The 10,009-nt window shown below is 37.6% G+C and overlaps 1 pseudogene; it reads left to right on the forward strand.

Moving 5' to 3' along the window:
* The first annotated feature begins 791 nt into the window (after positions 1–791).
* Positions 792–1,420, forward strand: LOC118843970 (annotated as a pseudogene).
* The last annotated feature ends 8,589 nt before the right edge of the window (positions 1,421–10,009 follow it).

The raw sequence follows: 10,009 nt of genomic DNA on the forward strand, positions 1-10,009 counted from the left end.
GGTTCTGGATTAAGAGAAACTAGTTCAAATCACAGTTCTTCCACTAACTACTTATATAACATTGGAAAACTCACTTAAGCACTCTGAGCCCAGGTTTCCTAGTGTGTAAAATGAATGAGTTGGAGTAGAATGTCTCAAAGGTCCCTTAGTGCCTTAAATCTAAGAACCTAGGAACTCACTATCTATCATAGTTTCTTGAAATTAGTTGTAAGAGGATTTTGATGCTTAGGGAAAAGAAACTATTTTTGGAAATTATTATAGTCTTCCTGACACCTTTAAATATTAGCAAATGCACTAGTTCCAAAAGTGCACTAGCTCCTTTTACTAGTAAATGCCTGGAAAGTATTGCAATTTGTTCTAAGAGTGGCTGCTATTTCCTGGACTCTAATCAATATCCTCCAGGGAACATGAAAGTTATGTCAATTGTGTAAGTGTGCCATCTGCTGGTCCAAAAGAAATTATCCAGGGAGTTCATTCAGACCTCTTTATAGTTAAAACTAATCATTCAAAGCTGTTTCCACTACTTCTTATCCTAGTGCCAATTATCTCAATGACCTCCTTTTCCAAAATATTATACAAAATAGCATTTATGTCATAAAGTCTCTACACTGACATTAGAAAGAAAAGAAGCATTCAATGGACCTTGGATAATGCCTAGAATATTTTTCATTTTACAGATGGGGAACCTGTAGTCCAAAGAAGTTATGTTGCTGACTCAAATCCATCTTAAGAACACAGGTGTCTGCGAGAGCTCTTCCTCTTCCTAGGCTGGCCGTCATCAAGGTGGTGCCATGTTCAGCTCCGGCACCAAGATCGTGAAGCCCAATGGCGAGAAGCCTGATGAGTTCGAGTCTGGCATTTCACAAGCTCTATTGGAGTTGGAGATGAACTCTGACTTAAAGGCTTGATTAAGAGAGCTGAATATCACAGCAGCTAAGAAAATTGAAGTTGGTGGTGGCAGAAAAGCTATCATCATTTTTGTTCCAGTTCCTCAGCTAAAATCTTTTCAGAAGATCCAAGTACGACTAGTTCGTGAATTGGAGAAAAAATTCAGTGGCAAACATGTGGTCTTTATTGCTCAGAAGAGAATTCTTCCTAAGCCAACAAGAAAAAGCCGTACAAAAAATAAGCAAAAGCGTCCCAGAAGCCGTACTCTAACTGCTGTGCATGATGCAATCCTTGAAGACCTTGTCTTTCCAAGTGAAATTGTTGGCAAGAGAATCCATGTGAAACTAGATGGCAGCAGACTCATAAAGGTCCATTTGGATAAAGCACAGCAGAACAATGAGGAGCACAATGTAGAAACATTTTCTGGCGTTTATAAGAAGCTGACAGGCAAAGATGTTAATTTTGAATTCCCAGAGTTCCAGCTGTAAATGCAGAAATGATTAAATAAAGTCCATTGTTCATAAAAAAAAAAGAACACAGGTGTCCTAATTTCCAGACCAGTACTCTTAGTTTCTAGAATACTCTAATCCTTAAAAGTATGAAATCAATCAAGGTAGACTGAAAATTCCTTTCACCAAGACAAAACCTAGACTAAACTAAAAAGCAATTATCTGGGCATGCTGTATAAATCTGACTGGATGGGCATTTTTTCCACATATGGTTAGGAGAGGGTTTCATCTTGTTAACAAAATACAAACTCTTCTAATTACTCCCATTTCCAGTAATGTACAAGTGAAAAGACAGAACCACATTATTCTATAGCGTATAGCAATGTATCTTAAGGGAAAAGGGAGGGGCAGAATTGTGTTTAATCTATCTGTCCTGAGGAGTATTTCAGTTCCTGGAAAGGTAGAGAGGTCTAGCAGTGTAATCACGATAGTATCTGTCAAGCCAGAAACCTTATAGGTACCAATCACATTACCACGGAAACAAAAGAATAGAATTTGGGAGCTTTAATGTTAAAAGTCCAAGCCTCCTACTGATTTAAACAGAAAATTTCCTTAGTTTCCACATTAAACCACAGAAAATTCATTCTAGTCCAAGCATTCACTGCAGTCTATCTTCCCTGGTCACCTACTTGCCTCTGCCGGGGGACCCCAACTTGTTTACAGGTAGTAATACATGCCGATACTATCCAATAGAGGGCAGTGACACACATAGGTTTACAATTTGCTCATCCTTACTATAAGAAAAGCTGTGTGATTACATATTGGCAATCCGAATCTGATTTGAGAGTGGATTTAGTTCTTGCCTGAGGAAAACCCTGACCTTAAACCACAAGCTCACACTTAGAGTATTACGTGGTCTTGCTTTTTCTCCACTCAGGCTTCCAAATTCATGTCTTTACCAATGCCTTCCAGATTCCAAAATTTGCACACTTCATGACAAGGGACAAACTTCCCACCAACCAATAAAATGAAAAACATCAAAGTCCAAAAATCCCCCAGGGAAAAGTGCTTCAAGAATCTTGAAAAGCATACCTAGCTTTGTTTGTAACATATGAAATTATAACAAGTACATTCACTATGAGGACTATTGATGGATGACTCATAGTTTAGCTAAATTCAATGAACCACACACTGTGCCTATCCCAGTAGGTGACTCATGCATTTTTTATTTCAAGTACCAAATGTTTGCCAAAAACAGTATTTTTAAAAAGTAAGGAAAATTGTTCAAAAAGAGTGCATGAATAGGTTAGACTACCCACCAACAGCCCCATTTGTGCCCTGGCCACTTACATGGGATTTGGTAGGACTACTGTAGTAACCCTTGTTAGAAAGTGTTTACCACAGGAAGGGCAACCTCAGGAAAGGCATATTTGTTCTATTTTATTAAATACAAACACATATCAGTAGAGATTTGTAGCCTTTTGGAAATGCCCCAGTATTCTAGAGTAGAAAACAATGCTGTAAGGGTGGGGAGGGGAGACTTTCACAAAAATGACCATTTAAAACAGAAAGACACCAGGTTAATTCCTGGCTCTCCTTCTTCTTACTTCTTTAATTAAAAAATTAAAGGAATGGAGATGTGAAAATTCACCTGGGAATTAGAAAAACAGTTCTTGGCCAGGGAAAGTTAAGACAAGTTCACATTAACCATTCTATCCACTAGTCTTTCATATCGCAGTTAATTGTGACCACTCATAAAAGCCTCAGCAAGATCTACCCTTTCCAGAATGTGCTCCTTTGATTACCCTCAGATGTTCATTTTTTTACAAGGAAACAAACAGGAGAAAAAGAGACAGACAGATAGACAGACCTTGAGTAAATTACCTGGTTTAGTTCAGGAAATTTTGACTAGTAACTTGTATATGTGAATAGATATTTCTCTTCTACAGGATACTTTATTTTTACTTAAAGTTTTTTTTTTCAAAAGCAAAAATCTGCCCTCTTTCCCCTCCACCCCAACACTCCCTCCCTATCCAGAACAAAAGAAAAAGAAAACCCTTGCTACAAACATGCATAGTCAAGCAAAACAAATTATCAATCTCATCCATATCCAAAATAAGTCTCATTCTGCAACCTTGAGTTTTTCACTTCCCTCTCAGGAGGTGGTTAGCATGCTTCATCATTAATCCTCTAGAATCATCGTTGGTCATCATGCTGATCAGAGCCCCTAATTCTTTCAAAGTTGTTCACCTTTACCATATTGATGTTATGGTACACATTGTTGTCCTGGTTCTTTTTACTTCCCTCTGCATCAGTTCACATAAATCTTCCCAGGCTTCTTTCAAACCATCCCCTTTAGCATTTCTTACAGAACAATAGTATTCCATCAAATTCATACACTGTAGCTTGTCATTTGTTGTTGTTTAGTCATTTAGTCATGTTTGACTCTTTGTGACTCCATATGGGGTTTTCTTGGTAAAGATACTAGAGTGGTTTGCCATTTCCTTCTCCAGTGGATTAAAGTAAACATAAGTTAAGTGACTTGCCCAGGGTCACATAGCAAGTGAATGTCTGAGGCCAGATTTGAACTCAAGTCTCCCTGACTCCAGGCCCAGAGCTCTATCCACTAAGCCACCTCTATCATTTCACAATTTATGGGCACCCCCTCAAATTCTCATTCTTTGCCATTTCCAAAAGGACTGTAAATATTTTTCTAGATTCTCAAAGTTTGTTTGGCTTAGAACTAATCCTTTTTTTAATCTACCTTCTTTCTAATTTCCTCTTTTCCCCTTTCTCTCTCATTTCCCTGTTGAATGAAATGTATTACTGTACCCAACCAGTTCAGATGAGAGGTTCAAGTGTCAGTTGCTCCGCTCTACTTCTTTGTCTGTTTAATTTGTTTAATTTCACATCCTGATTATATGACATAACTTTTTCTTCAAATTTCCTTTCCTTTTGCTCCTCATTTTATGACCCCTGATGATTATAGGATTCAGAGGGGACACATGTATCATCTCCTTATTTTTTTATGTAAACAGTTTTATTCTTATTTAGTCTTTTACAGTTGTTTATTTCTGTTTATCTTTTATGTTCTCTTAATTTTCATGTTTGAACTTCAATATTTCAATACAATTTTGATATTTTCATCAGAAATGTTTGAAAGTTCTTTATTTCATTAAAAATCCAATTTCCTCTGCTTTTCTGCCCAAGTTATTTTTTGTCTTCTGAGTACTATATTCCAAGATCTCCACTTCTTTATAGTGGTGACTGTGACATCATCTGTGATCTTTACTGTGGCTCCACTGTATTTTAATTCTTTCTTTCTGGCTACTTGCAGTATTATATTTTTGTTTCACCTGGAAGCTCTGGATTTAAGCTATAATGTTCCTGTGAGTTTTCATTTGGGGATTTTGTTCAGGAGTGACTACTGGATTCTTTCTATTTCTGTTTTGATCTCTGGTTCTAAGAGATCTGAGCAGTTTTCTTTTAAGATTTCTTGAAATAGGTTTTCTAAGCTCCTCCCCCTTAATCATGGTTTTCAGATAATTCAATGACTCTTTAATTTTTCTCCTTAATCTATTTCCAGGTGAGTTGTTTCTCCTACAAGATACCTTACATTTTCTTCCTCTTTTGTTCAATTTTTTACTTTGTTTTAGTATTTCTTATGGCCTATAAGTAAGGAAGATTTTGTTTTCCTTTTAGAGTTCAGTTTCTCAGGATCCATGGCCATGGCAACGTCTAGTTTCCAAGTGTTAGAATAGCCCCAAGGGTCCTAAATAGTAAATCCTAGAATCATAGTGATAGACAGCCCTGATATATGGGGTGACATAATTGATATTTACTATGCTTGCACAAAATAACAATATTGCTAAAGTTAACCTGTGAGTTTAATGTTGACAAGATCCCTTCTTTGTCCGTTGCCCTATAAAGCAAGTGGACACTGGTCAGTGAGGAGGGAATCCATGGGGAATCCATACGGGAATCTTTGTGTGCCTTGACCAGCCCCCATCAAGGCCTGAGGGGATTCAAAGGAGTGCACAAGCTGTACCTGTCTTGATTGACCCTATTGAGATGTAGGGGTAGTTGCCTCCCCTTCTCACTGACCTCTGTGAGAAGGGTGATTAGGGAATGCTGTAGGAGCTGGTGCTCCCATTATCAGCAACCTTCTGAGAAGACTAGACTAGAATAAAGTAAGATTATTAACCCCTCCAGAGCTGTCTTCCTGGCCTCCCTGTCTGACCAGATCAAGAGTGAACCTATTAAGAGACTGGAGTCCAGAAATTCCAGTGCCAGCCGTGCGTTATCTGTGAAGCATGGCCTCATGGAGTCATTGTCTTCTGTTTGTTCCATTCTAATTTTCAGGGAGTTTGTTGCTTAAGCAAGGCTTTCTACTTCTTGTGCCAAACTGTTAATTCCCTTTCCAATTCGTTCTTTCATAGTTCTCATTTCTTTTCAAATTTTTTCCTCTAGCATTTTCATTTCACTTGTAAAAATATTTTATTCTTTTACTAGATTTTATTTAATTCTCACCCCTCCTATACCTCCTAAACCCAGTCATTGAGAAAGCAAGAAATACAAAAGCCTATTACAAATATGAATTCATGCAAAACAAATTTCTGTATTAACCTTCCCTTCCCTCCACCCACAAAAAAGCAAGTGAAAGAAAAAAGAGAAAAAATGCTTCAATCTGTACTCTGAGTCTATTAATTCTTTATGAGTATTTTTCATTTTGGGTCCTTTGGAATTATGATGTGCCACTGTGTTAAGCAGAGTTACTAAATCTTTCCCAGTTAATTATCTTTACAATATTGCTGTTACTGTATAAATTGTTCTCCTGGTTCTGTTCATTTCACTTTGCTTCAATGTGTTCCCAAGTTTTTCTGAAACCATGTCATTCATCATTTCTTAAAGTACAATGGTTTTCCGTCACTTTAATGTACCATGAATTATTTGGTCATTCTCCAGTTGATGAGTACCTCTCAATACTTAATTCTTTGCCGCCACAAAAAGAGCTACTATAAATATTTTTGTACCTATGGATAATTTTCCTCTTTCTAGAAAAATATTTTAAATTCTTGCCTCACCTCTTCCAAGAATTCTAATTGAATTTGCACCCAGCCTATATTTTTCTTTGAAGATTTTCTGGTAGATATTTTGGAGTCATTCTCTTCTTCTAGGTTTGTGTCTTGAACATCCCTGTCACTATAAAGCTTTTTTATGGTGGAATTCTTTTCTGTTTGCTTTCTTTCAGATGATTTCTTGGCTTCATACATAATGTTTCAGTTAGTTTCTATACATTTCTAGAGGGAACATCTGGGCTGATCCTACTGCTGCTTTCTTGGGGTATTGAACATTGTCGTGTTCTGAGATCTGGCTCAGAACTTTCAAACTTTCTGTACTCCCAAGTAGTCTGATCTAGGATAAAATCTTCTTGCCTCTACCCCACAACCTGATCTAAGCCCCAATCTGCCAGCCAGGAAGCTCTACCAGTTCAGAATAATAGAACTTCAGGTTCACCATTGGTCTGAGACTCCTGCCCCGATTATTCCTCTACAAATTTCGGATTGGTCCAGAAGCTGGAACTGAGACCTTCCTTTGCTCTTGGAGTCTGAGTCACACCCATACTGATTACTTTTGAAATTGTTCATTTCTTCATATAAACCCTAAGCATAACCAACCCAACAGCTCCTTATCCTGAACATCACCCCCAGGTATAGATATCCTCTAAATCTTTACTGGATCAATGACCTGGAATTGTGTCATGGGCAACACAGCTAACATTGTGGTATCAGCCTAATGTGGGTCTGGGACTTACTCTGGTGCACAGCCTCTCCTTTGGTGCTGGGGTACTCTTTGTCCTCAGACCTCCTGACCAGACTCCATCCCCTGTGTTCATGGATCTCTCTAATTATCTCCTTATGCTGACCTGAACTAGAAAGAAATTATTCACTAAATTTTTTTCCTTTGATTTCCCCATCATAATTCAGTTTGGTGTGTTTTCTAGATCTGTTTGAAAGTTTTAGAGGGAATGGTACTATACTGCTTACTACTACTGCATCATCTTGGTTACATACACACACACGCACACACACACACACGCACGCGCACACACACACACACGCACGCGCACACACACACACACACACACACACACACACACACACCAGAAAAACACCATCACTATTTCTTCATGAAATTAGGGCAAAGAGGAATTAGAAGAGTAGTGCCCCCCCAGACTAATCCTCCAACTTATATTTATGTTCCACTTATAAATTGGGTCTCCAGAGGGTGGCCACTATCTTAAGTTCAAGGAGCAACCGTATGAGTGGCTACTCTTACTACTGTATCTCTCCATTCATGTGCAGGCTTCCAATGAACAATCAGTCAGTAGAGAATTATTATTTAGCAAAGACTTTTATCAATGTAATATAGTAAAAGAATAGTTAGTACAACTTTGGGGTTCCCCCCTCAAAACTGGAATACACTATCCCAAAAGTACAGACAACATTCATGGGAGCAGTAGGTTCAGCATCAATTGTAGTAGAAGACCATGTATAGGATACATCACTGGCAGAAGGTAACCACAACTCCAGGTATTACATGGCCTAGATATGCTACCTCTCATTGTAAAGTTCAACTCAGCTCCCCTCAGGTCTCCTTTGGTGTATCATCTCTTCTGGGCTGGTTGTTATCCAAATGAGTTCCTAAAGTCTCCTTTTCTTGAGTCCATAATTAAATCTCTTCTCTGCTTCAAGGAGTTATGCTCCTTGAAGTTATTTCTTTCCTCTGGCAACCATCTCTGCATCTATGCCTGTCCTTTGGTCCATTCTACTTATGACTGGGTACCTTGTATCCTGTAGATCCAAAAGATTTGATGACATGATCATTCTGGCCAGGGGAAAGGAAAAGGTGCCCTCTATTCCCCGCAAGTATCTTTCTGACAAAGCACTTCTGAGTCTGGACTACTTGACTCTTGAAATAGAGCTTAAAATGCTGAAATTTATCCAAACATGCTAACTTGTTTACTCAGCTAGTTGTCCTGCTCCCTTCTTCACCCAATCACCTCTTAAGGAGAAAATATCATCATGTGTCTACATTCTATGATTATATCTGCTGAGTAGAAGGTGATGGGGAGAATCACATTCCACTTGCAAGCATGCCAAGGCTGGTCAATGTCATTTATTTTGTTTGTTCAATGTATGTTTCTACCAATTTATTGCTTTGGTGACTGTTAAAGTGATAACATTTTTACTTGTGGTGATATCAGTGGTTTGGACAGATCTTTCTTTCATGCTATAAAAAAATATACAAAAGATTACACACTATGACCAAGTTGGATTGCTACCCAGAAGACAGTATCAATTAAATATTGAAAAAAACAAACATAAAAACCATTATAATAACAAAATCAGCATAAACTATATAATCATATCAATAGATATAGAAATATAATTTGACAAAATACAACAACCTCTTATGTTTAAAAATACTAGAAAGCATAAGAATACATGGATCTTTAGGGCAAGCATCATGCATAACAGAGAAAGATTAGAGGCCTTTCCAATAAATGAAGAAATCCAGTCAATAAATCAGTAATTCCAATAGATAAATAACTAAAGAATGTATATTTTGGAGTCCATTTACCAAGACAAACTGGCAGGTGCTGAGCCTGAGCCATTTCTGAAAACCTGGAATGCATCAACACTCTAGTGTGTTTTTTATCTTCTGAATTTGCTATAATATCATTTGTAGTCACATGGAGTCATTTTCTTCTATTTAGTCCCTTCTAATCTCCAGGGAGTTTGTTACTTGGGCAAGGTTTTGTACCTATTGTGTCAAGCTATTAATTCTCTTTCCAGTTCTTTCTTCCATAGTTCTTGTGTCTTTTTCAATTTTTTAATCTAGCATTTTAGTTTTATTTATAAAAACATTTTAAACCCTCTTTTCAACTCTTGCTTCATCTCTTCCAAGAATTCTAGTTGAATTTGTAGCCAAACTGTTTTTCTTTGAAGCTCTGCTTGGACATATATTGGAGTCATTCTCTTCTAGGTTTTAGTCTAGAGCATATCTGTCGGTACAATAGATTTTTATGGTGGGATTCTTGTTTTGCTTGTTCATTCTTCCAACCTTCTTCTTCACTTCATATATGATGCTTGGTCAGGCCAGGTTCTGTACACTTATGGAGGGGAAGTCTGGACTGGTCCTGCTGTTGCTTTCTTGGGTTATTTTAAATGGTGAGATAATTGCACAAATTCCCTCTCTACAATAAAATAATATACTGCAATTCACCACAGTCACTTGTCACTAACTCTACACGAGGTATCAAGAAGTAGTTTATGCCACTCAACACATATAGCTCTATGGGCATGAAAACTTTGTATTGTAATTTTGACATGCGGGTCAAAAAAGGACCCTAAATTTACTAAGAAACAGATTTTACTGATCCAAGATGACTGCAGAAGTCATCAAGAAAGGAGAGACATACCTGCTGTGAGAAGAGAAAAGTACTATCAACTCATGTTGCATATGTGAAAAATACTAGTGCAAACAAACCTTTGGAATATGGAATCATTTAACTTAATCTTTTGAAGTAGATAATAAAAGCACGAGTCATATATTGGTGGTGACTGATTACTTCACAAGCACAGACATATCCAACAAGAAACCAGAAG

Source organism: Trichosurus vulpecula, chromosome 3 (assembly GCF_011100635.1).
Source record: "Trichosurus vulpecula isolate mTriVul1 chromosome 3, mTriVul1.pri, whole genome shotgun sequence".
Taxonomy (NCBI): Eukaryota; Metazoa; Chordata; class Mammalia; order Diprotodontia; family Phalangeridae; genus Trichosurus; species Trichosurus vulpecula.